Raw genomic sequence first — 14,819 nt, 5'->3', positions numbered from 1 at the left:
CAGCTTTATGGGGCTGCTGTAATAAAGGCAAGTCTCTCGTTAATGGCGAAATTTATTGCGGGTCCAACTTTCCACGAGTCCCCCCACCCCCTGTGGACCGAGAGCACAGCGAAATGATTAACCGAGTCACAGTAGCTTCCCTGTTTTATTTATTCTTTAATATGTATTCCACTTACTTGTGTTTATTTCTACCTTAATTTAGTCACGACGCCAAGCTTCCATCCGACCCCCTCCCCAATATAAAATTTGGCTCAGCTCGCAACGGCAGTGGCGGGTCGAGCCAATGGCGCCTCGGTAAACTAGTGAGTGGGGTGTTGTGTTACGAACCACACCGCCGTCTCCTCCGTCCCAATCGGGCGCTGGTGGCCCAATTTGCCCACTGCCGCTCGCGAGCTTGACTCGCACGTGGCGGGCTGGTGGGGGAGACGTGAACTGTCACTCGAGAGGAACCGACGAGCGGACCGACCTGGCCAAAATCCTTAAAACGTTGGCGCCGCTGAGACCACGGGGCCGCGCTATTTTATTCACCCCCCGCGTACGTTGACTGCGTAACCACGCGAACGAAACCGGCTCCGTCCGTGGAGCCGCCCGTCTACGATCGCTGCGCGCCAGGATGCCCACAGCGGTGCGGCGCAGTGCGTGCGAAGGAGCGACGCAACGAAGAAGAAAGGCAACTTGGCAGCCAACACCGCCGTTATAGCACGCGGACGGTACGTTGGAAAGGCGAGTGAAACGAGAAAAAAAATATCATAATGGCTGTCAATGTTTCGGCTGACAGCCCTTCAGCAGGGCTTCTCAAGAGCACGCATTGAGCTTCCGACCTTTATTTTCCACACCGCGTCTACCATGAGATTTAAAAAAAAAAGAAATCACGTGGTTTCCACAACCGTGCTATAATTATAATTAATCACAAAACACCAAAGAGAAAAAAATATATAAAAAAAAACGTTTCCAATATTAATCTTGGCACACACTTCCCTTAACGACTACTGTACGTCGTTTTTTGTTCCCTTAACCGTATGAAGAGTGCACGATTTGTGAAGGTGGAAGCCGTACGTTACAACAACAACAAAAAATCCTCCACAAATCTTCAGCTCTGCTTGACGCCGAGTTCACTCCGCACAGAGACACCTTCGGTGGTGGTGACCCACACTGCCACTGGCGACAAGCTGCTCGTCAAACGCAAATTGCTCGCCTGAGTACATCGCTCGGACTGTTAACACAGTTAATTTGGCAGCGCTCATCATAAAACACATCACCAGCTCATAACACATCTCTGCGCTGGGTCAATGACCTTTGAATAGAACATCGCGCTGTTCCTGCTGGCTGTTTCGTGCCATTATCTCGATGCAAATGTGAAGTCGCTGTACGGTTGTCGCGGTTGTGCCGTCCGGCTCTCCGTTGTGCTTTCGCGTGTTGTTCAGCGCCATGTCCGACGTTTCCCACGCGCTGGGAGCTCCTGCTTCGGGAGCTGAAGCTCCCAGGGAGACACCATCGGACGTCATGCCAAAAAAGAAACGAATCACGTCTGCATTAACCACATATGCCTGTGGTGAACATGCAAACAAAAAACATGCTCTGCCTTTGAAACTGATTGGTCCACACCAGAGACGGCTTTCTTTCGAGCCTCGTCTCAAACGGTGTTAGACCAGAGGACGCCAAAAGGCGAACAGCACAAAGACAACGCCACTATTAGGATATTGAGAGCTCAGGTTGAGCAGCTACATCATGGGACCGGTTAACACATTTAAAAGCTGTTTTATTGCCAGAAAGGGTAGAACTTATTCTTATATTTTGATATTGGCAAGGGAGGTCCCATGATGAAGAGCTACAGCGCTGCACGAGAACGAACGGAGAGCTGTTACGTCGCCTTAAAGCTGGCGATGATGATGATGCTGAAGCAATGACTGAGCGAATCGCACGCGATCCAATTAATTCCAGTGCCCACAGACATCGCCCAAGTGTGAAGGGTTCTAAAAGGTGGGAGATTGACTTCCTGAATTGACTGCCGCCCGCTTGTGCGCCAGGGCATTGTGTGTGTGCGCGTGTGGGGCGGCGGGGGGGGGAGGTCTGTTAGCGATGATTAGCACGGGGTCCCACAACAAACCCCAGCAGGCACAGCCTCCCTCCGCGATGAAGGCTCATTATAATCACTCGCAAGAGAAGTCGTTGCACCCCCTCCCCCACCCCCCACAGCAATGCGTGGTCCCCGAAATCGTGAAACGATCTCCCCGTGTTGGGAAAACACGGCCTCTTTATTACCTGCTTCGGCGCCGTAATTGGCACACGCACAGAAAATAATAATAAAATTGGCCGAAATGCATGTGTGAAATATTTCACGTTTGGACACATCGGTAGACTGTGGGGGGTCGGGAGGGGGGATTCATTCGACAGTGCTGTCTGTCGAATTACACGACTGGGAAAAGATTAAATTAGTGGATATGAAACGCACGGGAAGAATATGAATCATAGCGCTCGTCCACGCAACCAATCTCTATGTACATGCCCTGGATATATATTAAGACGAGGGAGAAAACATCTTGTTTTTTCAAACCAAAATTATCTATATAAGCCGAGAAACTAAATGGTATCGTTTTTCTTCAGCAGACACTCCTTGTGTCGCGTGCTGCTGTGATTTATTCATTGATTTCACAGACATGTTATGATTATAACTGTCATTAGATATCCGTCGACAAACTATAAAGCATGCTAACGTGTGTAATGTAGCGCTCAGAGACACCGTCTTGTTCAGTTATAAGTATATTTATTGTGAATAAAGTCCGCGGACGCCACTGATAATTTAACGAGTAACCGCGAGTTGCCTATATAGAGCTGGGTAACTTCTGTGACTCTACGCGGCGCTTTCCACGTAGCTGGCTGGCTACACAGCAGCGGACGCGTAGTCGTCACGGAGACAATATGTAACTCGAGCCTTCCAAGACGACAAGATGATGAAGATGACCCGCTCCAAGATGACGATGGCGGCGATGACAGCTCATTGGTTCCCCCCACAGGAGCAGCAGCAGCAGCAGCCCAAAACCCTGTTCCACGCCGACTTTTATCCACCCCTCGACCCGGACAAGGCCCCTTTCCCCCGAACACTCTCTCACCTCATCTGGGCCTGTCTGTCCCTAGATCAATGATTACACTGGTCAACACACTTTTCTGGCATAAGGTATTCCAACGGTTTGAAGGTAATTTTGGGGTGCTGATTCCAAATCTGTCTATCACATCAGGTTTTTGAGATATCAAATATTGCATTTTCAATAAAAACTGCAGAAAAATATTTAAAAAATGTGGATATCTACATAAAATGATATTATAAACACACTTTCCTATAAATACAGCACCATATTTTAACACTAAAGCAGTCACTGACTCGCAACAACTTGCAATCATAAGTGACAGAGTTAATTTCGGGTAAAATAAATGAAAATGGGGTATGCCGATAGCATACAAATGATGTGATAGAGCAAATCTGAGATCAGATTTGGAATCAGCACCCTGAAATTAGTCTAAAACAGCTGCAAAAGTCCAGGCCAGAAAAAATGTTTTTTTTTGTTGACCAGTGTTATTTACGACCAATTATGCCCTGTGCTTATCATTAACGCGACCCTGTCAGTGCCCGTCACTTCAATTAGTAACCACGGCCACGAGGAGCTGCACTGTCCTTACATCGCACGTACTGTCCCTACAGATGTATCATATTTGCAGCTAGTAGGCATGTTTTAAGCACACATTCAAATTTGTCTGTGCTCATGATTCTATAGCAATCATCAGCCATGACCTACGCACTGCTGTATGAAGGCCTCCTCAAGCTGTCGCCATCTATCACGGTGTTGGGATGCAACACTCCATCTAGCTCCTGCACGCGAGCTGATTTCATTGCTCCATCTCTGCGATAGATGTCCTCCAGGGTATACTCCTTCCTTTGGCTACACATATAAATTGGTCGCGTCGATTATTGAGAACAAAATATCAGAATATTTACAGGCCAGCCAACGATATGAGCAAGTTGGGTCCAGCATAGGTTTCTCTAACCATTGACCGTATACATAATGGTGGATATCCAACCATTATCTGCTCTATTGATCATATAAACAACTTGTTTTTTAATAAAAATAACCAGAACTTTAATTGTATTCGAAACCCACTAATGGTATCAGTGCGCGTGCATATTATGAATTTCAGGACGGAAATAATTACCAAAGCTAGACATTTTGTTAAGTTCAACTGCCTAAAGTAAACATTTGACATGCCACTGCAGGGTTAGGCCCTCTAAACCTGGTCCCTGCAGGTCACTGCCATGGGTGAGAGGGCATCTGACGATGGCGGTGCAACACGGCAGGACAAGTAGGGGCCCTCTCTCTCGTTTCGTTGCCGATATTATGCCACGTTTGGCATGGCCACTCGCTAAATAACGGAGCCGTTTGTGAGATTTCCACAAGTGTACTCAGTGGTGGCAGTTGTGGAAATTTTCGTGTGGTTGTAAATGCTCACATGGAAGCACACAAGGACATATACAACCTCACATTTTTATTAAAATCCAATATTAAAACAACAATTTTTTATGGGACAAAATGAAAAGCGCCAGTTGCTTCCCTTGGCATTTGTCCACTAAGCGTCTCGATTTCTCCAACATGCGTATTACTTCATAAACAAATAATGGAGCGAAACGATTTGACCGATTTAACTTTTTTTTAATATCCCATCGGCAACATCGCCGTTTGCTAACATCTCACGGCTCTAGCGACGGGCGTCTTTAGAAACACGAAGTGCCAGAGTGAGTCCAAGCAACCTTTGGGAGTCGCTCTAACCAACAACCAAAATGAAAACGCAATGTCTGTGATGTGCAGTTATTCAAGGTTCCATGTTTGAGTAAAGTCCACGATACATTTTCCAAATGTTGCAAATGGAGTTTGGTAAATGATTATTACTGCCATTGGAATGGAAATGCGATGGAGACCACACATTTCCCATAGCAGGTAAGGCCCACTGAGCCATATCGCTCTTTTTTAGAAGCGACCTGACGACAAAGGGATCGCCCAACGAAGTGGCCCGTTCATGTCGACATTTTCTCGCAGCCAAATACTCTAAAGCGGAGAAGAATCCACGCGACCACGAGGGAGAGACACGCAAACTCCAAATATACAGGCTTCAGGGTCGGGATCAACCCCACGACTTCCTGCATACGAGGCGAGGTAGTTCACATCTCGCCACCGCGGCGCCAAATTGGCAGCGGCATCTGGTATCGGTGACAAAGAAAGCACAGAGCAGACTCCACCGAGCACCATAATTGCGCTCATCATATACTGTAGAAAAATATTATTATGGAGAGGTATATTTTATTCTGGAGGAAGATAGTAAGCAACAATCTGCCCGTGATTGGCCCTTCCATATCCATTGCGTTCTTTGAGAAGCAAGGTATTTTTGGGGCAATTTTTTGAGTCGTAGCACGCATTTATTGACCATATTTTTTCCCTCAGACGTACAATCAACCGTAACCTAAATCATTGGTCGACTATTTTTTTGGGGGGGGGCTGGGGTGACCCTAAAACCACTTGGCCTCATTTAGAAATTTTTTCTCAATGCTATATCAGCAAGTTTAAAATATACAGCTGTTGAAAGTGCAAAAATAACCGTAAAGGGAAGTTACTGCTTTCCGTGATATTTATTGCAATATGAGGTACATTTTTAAATGCCACACTTGACGTCTCTAAAATATTGTTCAACTGCAAACACAAAACGCCCGCTTACGCGACGCCCCCAATAACGACTATTTTGATTCACAACAAAACACTGGAAGAAAATAAAAGCCGGTTGAGTTTATTAGAGTGGAGTTGGCGGTGGGTGGGTTTTTGGGGGGGGGGTGCGAAAAGTCCGCACAGTGCAAGAGTTGAACATTCCATTCAAAACTTTAAAACTGTACGAAAAAATATAGTCTTTTTTTTTTATTTACCGCGCACAATGCTTAGACGGCCTCTTCAAGGCACGCAGAGAAACGCTTCAACGTTGCGCGAACCGCGCGCTAAGAGACGGAGTGGAAATTGCTCGACCCCCCCCTCCTGTCATCCCCTCCCCCCGCTACCTCCTTCTCCTCCCCCCCCCTCCGCCTCCCCCACATTTAATGAGCGGCGTCGTGAACATGACGCACAAAAGTGCTGAACGCTGCATCTGTCGTCCGACGCTCACGGTTCCGTCCTGCAAGGCAGACGCCGGTGTCTCGCCGCCAGGTTGACTTTTGTCCTAATGTGGTTGCGCCACCGTGAAAATTGAAATCTTCCGAAAATTGAAGGTTGAAATCCAGCCTTGTTTTCTTCATTTTTTTTCTGTCTGTCAAACTGGGTGGGTGGAGGGGGTGAAATTGCATCGTCCGTACAGGCACCTGACCGCGGCCCGCATCACGTGGGTAACGATACGTGGAAATGCGACGCAAATTAAAAAAAACACACACAACGGTCTCTCGTGATGTAAACATCGAGTTCATATTTGCGTCCCGAATTAGAGGAAAATTTACGGTGCGATTAAACGCGCGCAAGTGAGTCGCTAGTGTCGATTTCTGCAGGCAAATTGCGATGTCACGCCCCGATCTCCCTCCGTCAACCTCCATCCCAGTCGACAATAGCATTACGCATCTCATAACTTGCCATAAGGGTGGCAGAGCCTCCACTAGACGGAGCCCTATAGAGCCCCTCTAGAAGAGGGTAATTTTGTCTACGTTCCAAGCTGGTCCGCCATTGAATAAGAGGTGGGTGTTCCCACACACTTTGGCCCACCACACCGGACCAGCCGATCTACTTAACTTTGGCGAATTCATCTCTTTAGAACTGCCTTGTGTTCAGTTTGTTGTCATTCCCACGCACCTCCGATTAGCACGATCGGCTGCGTACGGTGCGAAAGAAGTTCAACACACATGGGTGAACAAAACCGGGGGAGTTTAAAATACTTACAGCATCGTTTCACCTGCCGTGCCAGAACATTAAATCGAACCGGCGACCTCTGTAATTTCCAGTCCAGTGTGCTAACCGCTATACAGCAGCAGCAGCTCAATCTCCTAACTCACCGTAGCTAATACAATGTAACCCTTTCCCGTTCCGAGACGACTGCAAGTGGCAGGGTAAACGCTCAATCTGGGAACGCGCAAGCGGTTCAGCGTTAAATGTATTAGCAGGGGCATAGCGCCGTCGTTTTTAAGGGTTTTGTGCTCACCGCAGAGAACTGTAGCGACGCGCCCACCCTCCCGCATGGCTTTGCGGGAGCCTCGGTACCAATACAGTTATTTAAGTTTTCTTACGATTCTATTGCACCTCTCCCCACATCTGCGGTTGCACAAACCCTACAACGTGTCTCTCGACATCCAGGGCACCGTGCTGCCAAACACGTTTGGCATTGACGCTGGAAAGGAGCGGGGTGGTTGTGCATATTCGCGTGTGCGCTCGGACACGCGCTCGTATGTGCACCAAGCGTGATAGATTATTATTTTAATCAAAGGTCAGGTTGCGTAATGGAGTAAGGCATTACACCTTAAACTCCTATGTTTGCGTTGGCTAATTAGCGCTCCGTATCCGATAGCTTCGGTCAAATTACTCGACTCTCAGTCGCGCAGCGTTTCAGGTGCATCCTCCGCGCGCTCCGTTTCAGCTCTGACCTTGAAGACACTGCTACTCCGCTCTTGCACATAACGTGGCATTTGCTGTACATGGGGAAATTAGTGCGCATGCGCAGCCTCCCGATATCAGTGTATCATGCTAAGAGGACGACACTTTTTTTGGCGTCTAAGCGACCGTGCAAATGGGATTTTTCCTCCACGATTTAGTTGCGAAATGTGACCCCCCCCCCCAAAAAAAAAACCACTCAAATGTACAATCGCCATCGCCTCTACCCTCGCTGTCACTTTCGCAGGATATTCCAAATAGAGACCGAGCAGAACCCACGTCTCGTTAATGAGGACCAACCATCTCGTCTGCGTCCACGAATGACAATTTGAAAGCAACAAGCCAAATTTCGATTTAAAGCTTTCGTGACTGCAGGGATTCATCTTCTTGGTTCTTTCGGTAAAGTCACGTAGAATGGAAATAATACAATAATTAAAATAAAACATGATAAAATAATTCTCACGACGTTTCGGCCACAACGCAAGCAGCCGTCCTCAGGTGAAGACCAGGTCTGTCGGGGAGACAGCGTCTGTCAGGTGAAGACCAGGTCTGTCGGGGAGACAGACGCTGTTTCCCCGACAGACCTGGTCTTCACCTGCTTGCGTTGTGGCCGAAACGTCGTGAGAATTATTTTATTATGTTTTATTTTTATTATTTTATAATTTCCATTCTACGTGACTTTACCGAAAGAACCAAGAAGAAGAGCAACAAGCCAGTTTAAATGTTGTTTTTGTTCCTGGCGACGTCTAATAAAACTGTCCGTGGGGCAACGTGAGGCGCACGTCAGCAAAGGCGACGCGTCTCGCCTTCTCGAGCGGCGTGCGGGGACCATTCAGACGCGGCTCGGTGTCTGGGAGCCACGTGACGTCTCCGACTCAAAGTTCAAAGTTAATTTATTAGGTATAGCCCTGTGAGCCATTCGGCTCTTGAATCGGGTGCAGCCGCAACAAACAAAACAAACATGAACAAGAAAACATCTTAAAGTGACTATGTGACTATGTGCAAATAGAAAATCCAAGAAAAGACAGCAAAATATTGCAGAAAAAGCACCGTACACCAACCCTGTGCAAATATCCCAGTGGGATGCAAGTCAAACAACAACAACAACCACAAGACAACTTACATTAAGGCCATCAGTCTAACTCTGTACTACAACAAACAAACATGGCCAAACCAAAAAACTCTCAAGCGAGCGTGCGAGAGGGCACCGGACAGCCTCCCCCCTCCTCCTCATTGTGTCCTCCGCCGCACGACAAGGAAAAATTTAACCCGTAAAAACAAAGTTTTTCACTATAAATCCTTTATATGCGTGTTCAATGGGCCACAACCCAGCCCACATTGGTTTTTGAAACGGGCGGCTAGAGTCCTCTCGTCCTTTGGCTTGAGATGGCTGCCCCCTATGGGTCAAATGATTGTCTGCCACCATTAATCAATTGGTAATTAAATATAATTTTAAAAAATTCCTAAAAGGTGTAAAATTTTGGATTTTTTTTCACGAAAATACATTGTCACGCACAACGAGTCTGTGTGCAAAATGTCAGCTCGATTGGATCACGGGAAGTGGGTTAAAAAACGACCGAAAGATTTGCACGGTCGTAAGCGCGCAAGCAAGCAAGCAAGTGAACTTAATATAAAGGATTTAAAAAGGAAAAGAGGCGCGGCCGTGAAATTGAAACGCCCGCACCTGTACCGCCACGCACGCCGATCGCTGCGCGCTTGTGCTGTCCTTGCTTGCACGAGCGGCACTCGTGATCGGACGTTGCGGAGGGGGGAGAAACTGACCGAACCTCTCAGTCTGTGTGAAATCGGGCGAGAATTTACAACAAGAACAACACAATTGGGCGATACTCGACAAAATAAGCAATGGGAGAGAGAAAAATAAATAAGGATTCAATATTATTCATAAATATAAAATGAAGAGGAACGATTTTTTTTTCAACCGATGGAATTCAGACAAATATGTTACAGTATTTGTTTGAATTGGCCGCTTCACATTTTAATTTTATTTTCGTAACCTACATACATAAAGTAATGTACGTGTTTTTTTTTTCTTTTTTAAAGACAGATTGCGTAAAAGAGTGTGCTCTATATTTACCCTGAAAAGCCTCGCTTGGGCTCAAGACTCTTTCTTCGGGAGGTTGCTGCGTGGCTATTGCTTGTCCAAGTCCACGCTAATGAGCGTTTGGCTTGCGGGTAGAAACCCGAGTGCCCGGAGAACACCCACATCGGCGAGGAGGGTAACACTGATTTAAGCATCTACTGCTGCCCTGCGATCCTCTGGCCACCTCACAGTCCGAACCTACGACGCCTTGGGTATTGGCAGGCAGTATTCCATGCAAGCACTGGCCACGCTCAAGGAAGCTCAGTTTCTGAGAGCCAATCTTGATTTGAAGCTTTCGTGACTGCAGGAATCCATACTCCGAAAGAACCAAAGAGTATAGAGACCGGGGGCGTTCAGGGTGATTTCGCCAAAGGCCAACGAATATCTCACAGTGAAGGGCACCGATGATTTAATGCAAAATAAACAAACAGCTCAACACAATTTTCAAAAGCCACTGCCAACGCAGCATCACCACATTCTAATTTGTTTAATGCCAAATAAGCTGGACAAGCAGAGTGTTTAGCAGAAGACTCTGACTTTGCCACGTTATCCGCACACGTATTATTATTTTTGTTTTTGCATCAGCACATTTCGCGCATTACTGTTGAAGCTGCAATTTGGCAACAGAAACAAAAGAAAGTTAAATTTGCAACGGCGACCACATTTTTAATAGCAGTGGGCAATAATAAACCAGAGCTGCGAAATTTCGGTTACTCAACTCTCAGCGCAGTGTTCTCTCCCTGCTGCGCAAGATGACCTTGAAATGCAAAAACAGTAACTCGGTTCGAAGGTTAAGACGCCACTTTTGGCAGGGAGTAATCCTTGCGACAAGCGTCGTCACAACCTTCTGCGACAATAAGTACCCTTGCTGCAAAGAGGTGCAAAATCATAACAGGAAATCCCAGAATGCTTTGCACGTCCAGCTCACATCACAAATCCTGCATTCCTGCACAGTGCCCATGCTGGGTGTGCTGAAAGTCAAGAATAAATGAGTGGCAGCCAAGGGGAGAATATATGCCCAACAGTCGTCCGCCGCGGAGATGGAGCGATGAAATCCGCTGGCATGCAAGTGCTCGGTGGATTATCACATCGCAGGGAGATGGCGACGGCTTGAGGAAGCCTTCATCTAGCAGCGGTTTAATCAAGGCTTATGGTGATTAGGTCTAGGATAACTGCCAGCTCCAGAGAGCGTAACACGTGGTGTTTTGTTTTAGGCATCAGCAGTAAAGCGGAGCCATCACGTGCATGCTGTTGCCACTGCTGCCATGAGTTAAGTGATGTTTTATTTCCAACATTTGCTCTCGCTTCATGCTTACTGGGACTCGTCAATCGTGTGTTGTCCTTCCCCCGCAACTCCGCTTAGCACAGTTGGCTACGTACGGTGCGAAAGAAGTTCAACGTACATATAATAACGCTAATGAACGTGAAACTTAACTTGTCCTGCTATTGCCCAAAATGGAGTGGTCCAATTTGTCCTCTTTTCTGAGTAGGTGTCTTATCACGGGTTGCGTGCGTTATCAATGCAGGAACGGCGATGTCATCTTCACATGCAAAACATGCATTGTTGTCTAAAGCACCTCGTTTGAGTCTACAGTACTGCATTGTCATTTAGAATGTCTCTTCTCGGCATCTCAGTGGCTAATGGGTTATCCCGCCAGCTGCGAAAAGTACGTGATTGAAGTTTTTTTTTTATGCGTAGAAATGCACAAAACAACGCCCACGTTAATTTCACCGGCTGAAGCGTCGGAAACTCCTCAACTGATCCCATGATGTTTTCCCAACTCTGCCAATCGGCGCCGTGCCACGAGAGAGATACTCCGCTCGGAACTCTCGCACGCAAAGAAGTGCAACTCCCCGTGATAGAACATGGTCCGCGGAAGGAGACATCGCAGAACTGCTTCTGAAATATTTTCAAGTGACCCTTTGTCCCGAAGCAAGGGGCAGTGCTTTTTCAGCCGCCCTGCTGCAAATAATGTCCATGGCATCGCAGTCAAACCGATAGTTTTAATTTCCATTTGTGATATTGAGTGCACAATGAAATTGAATGCTTTGGGGGGTTTTTTGGTACAGCCAGCCTGAGACCATTAACTCGCTACACTTGCGAACATTGGTGAATCACGGGTGGCCTGCCCAGATTTCAAAACCCACGATCGCTCAGCAGCTCAACGCTCTGATGATCTCTGAGCCACCCGGCCTCCTTCCACACTGGAGACTTTTAATTGTCGGGCCAGCCTGGCTGTCGCCGGCAGTGACGAGCTACGGACGGGTGTCGAACGCCTCGTGGCAAACGACAACCCAGATTCCCAAGAGCCGTCGGGGGTTCGGCCGGGCTCAGCTTTGCCGGACAAACCAGATTAGTCCTCCGCCCCCCACTAATTACTCAGCCGTGTGGTGGCGGAGGATGTAAAACGCATGCGCAAGCACACACTCGCTTGTAGCCAACGCGGACAGACAGGCACTCTCCACGATGCGGCGGGGTACACAGGCAGGCGACAAGGCGCACTTGCTGCCACTTGTCAGGAAAGTCTGGACGACAGTCTCGAGGGCCGTAAACAAACGGGATCGCCGTACGCTCCGCGGCGTGCGGCCCGATAGCTTCCTTTAACCATGTTTTCTACTATTTGGACAGTGCCACTCGTCCTGCTGACGATAGGGAACGATGGCAGACGGCAGCTTTTGGAGCCGTAACGCATTGCTCGACTTATTGGGGTACCTCGTGCGAACATCACAACTCTTTTGTGTTTCACCAGATAAGGCCCACTGAGCCGTATAGCTGTTTCAGAAGCGATCTGGCCACAAATGATAGCTCAACAAAGTGGCTTGTCGTCACGTGGAAATGTACAGGATTCAAATAACTCTAAAAAGCGTGTTTCTAGGTGTGGAGGGAAAACCCGGAGGACCCCCGAGAAAAATCCACGCGACCACGGGGAGAGAGACACGTAAACTCCTAATATACAGCAGGCGTCAGGGTCAGGATCGAACCCATGACCTCCTGTGTACCAGGCGAGATCTGTGGAACATGGTGCCTTTGCTATGATGGAGCAGAAGTTATGGAGCGGTGTGCCTGAGCGTATCCCTGCATTGACGAGCGTGTATGAATCCAAGAGCAGACACCTGGAGACAAAGTGTTTTCAAATTAGCTCATGAATAATTTGGTTATGTGCAATGTACGAGGAATCAGATAAGATACTGAATATGTATTTCATTATATTGAAGTTGTTTGTACGATTTTTTGTACATTCATTGGTTGTCGCTGTTGTTGTGTTTGAAGATAGTGGGCATTTGCTTCACGTGGTTAAGATGTCTTGGGTGAATTTTGAATTGCAATGACACGTGGAGGCCGTTTTCAAATAATACGTTATGATGGCGGCTACGACGGAGACAACTTGCAAATGCACTCACACGAGACACGCCGACTCAAATCAGGATTCTTTCACCACCCATGGTGAGAGAATGAGTGGCGCCAGGATACTTTCCGATGACATTTTTTAATAAAAATAAAACCATTCCCCCCCCCACCCCCATCAGCTCTCGCCAGCAGCGCCTTTCACACGCGCACACCCCACCACCACATGTGCAGGAATACAAGTCCCAGATCAGAGAATCCAAACATCCGTTATCTTCAACCAGGCAAGGCTGTTTACACTAGCCCTCGAAGAAAAAAAACACATGCACCCCAACCCCCCCCCTCCTCCTTGCCCTCCCACTGCCCACTGCAGCCGCTTAATCCCAACCCTAGAAAGACAAACGTCTTCTGACCACCGACGCAGATGGGCCCAGCACCAGGCAGGACGCCGGGACATGAGACGGTGAGGGGCGCGCGGCTTAAGGAGAGGGCTTAGGTCGAATTGAAATTTCTGATATTTGACCTCAGCCGATGCTATCTCAATATCGCGCTGCCCGAAGCCATTGACGCTGCCCTGCACATCGACACGCCGCGCTGGGGTTTATTTATTTATTTCATTTTGGGAGGAGAAGGTTGCGATTGTTGAAGAGAGAGGCTAGAGGGGGGCAACAAATATTTTCTCGTCATAACTGCATTGGATAAAATTGGACCAAAATTGGCGCGCGTGCTTTGTATATTATACCATACAGTATGTGAAAAGGTCATTTCTTCCATTTGAATTTTTTCTTTTTTATGCATCTTCTGGACCATGCCCCTAATTGAGAATTACCATAATCGCCCCATTATAAGACATGCTTTTTCCGCTATACTTTTAAACAAAAGTTCAGGGTGAATCTTATAACCGTTGGGTGTGTGTTTATGAACAAACGTGTACTGTATAAGTGTATTGACATCGGGCCCACGTTTGCGGTGTCTCTTACTTTTCCAGAGCGACTTACCATCCGTAGAATAAATTCACGGAAATAATGTAGTTTGCCATCTTTGTTATGGCTATATAAATGTTATGCTAAAGGTTCGGATTGCAAACGAACTCAATAAAGGACTCTCTCTTACACACACACACGTTTACAAAAGTGAATACGCTATTCGAAGGAACGTCCAGGATATTTTAGAAAATTGGGCACAAAGTGGACTGCACTGCCAACGGATCGCACAGCGTTCTTGCAACAGAAGTCAATTCCAATTTAAAGCTTTCGTGACTGCAGGGATTCATCGTCTTGGTTCTTTCGGTAAAGTCACGTAGAAGGAAAATAATAAAATAATTAAAATAAAACATAATAAAATAATTCTCACGACTTTTCGGCCACAACGCAAGCAGCCGTCTTCAGGTGGATTCAGACTCTGTCTACTTGACAGATCTGTCCTCCACCTGAAGACGGCTGCTTGCGTTGTGGCCGAAACGTCGTGAAAATTATTTTATTATGTTTTATTTTTATTATTTTATTATTTTCCTTCTACGTGACCGAAAGAACCAAGACGAGAAGTCAATTCTTGAAGACCCCCAGGTCACCCTCTGCTTGGGGTCCACTGATTGACTTCACAATGGACCCGTGGAACAAAAGGGTTAATAATTCAAGAAACTGGTCTTCATTTGGGAGATTCCTCGAATATCACTGGAAGTCACTCCATCCTACTGCAGACAATGACCGCTGCCCTC

This window comes from Lampetra planeri, chromosome 4 (genome assembly GCF_965212315.1).
Source record: "Lampetra planeri chromosome 4, kcLamPlan1.2.h2, whole genome shotgun sequence".
Taxonomy (NCBI): domain Eukaryota; kingdom Metazoa; phylum Chordata; class Hyperoartia; order Petromyzontiformes; family Petromyzontidae; genus Lampetra; species Lampetra planeri.
The sequence above is the reverse complement of the archived record's forward strand: the minus strand, read 5'-3'. Positions refer to the sequence as shown.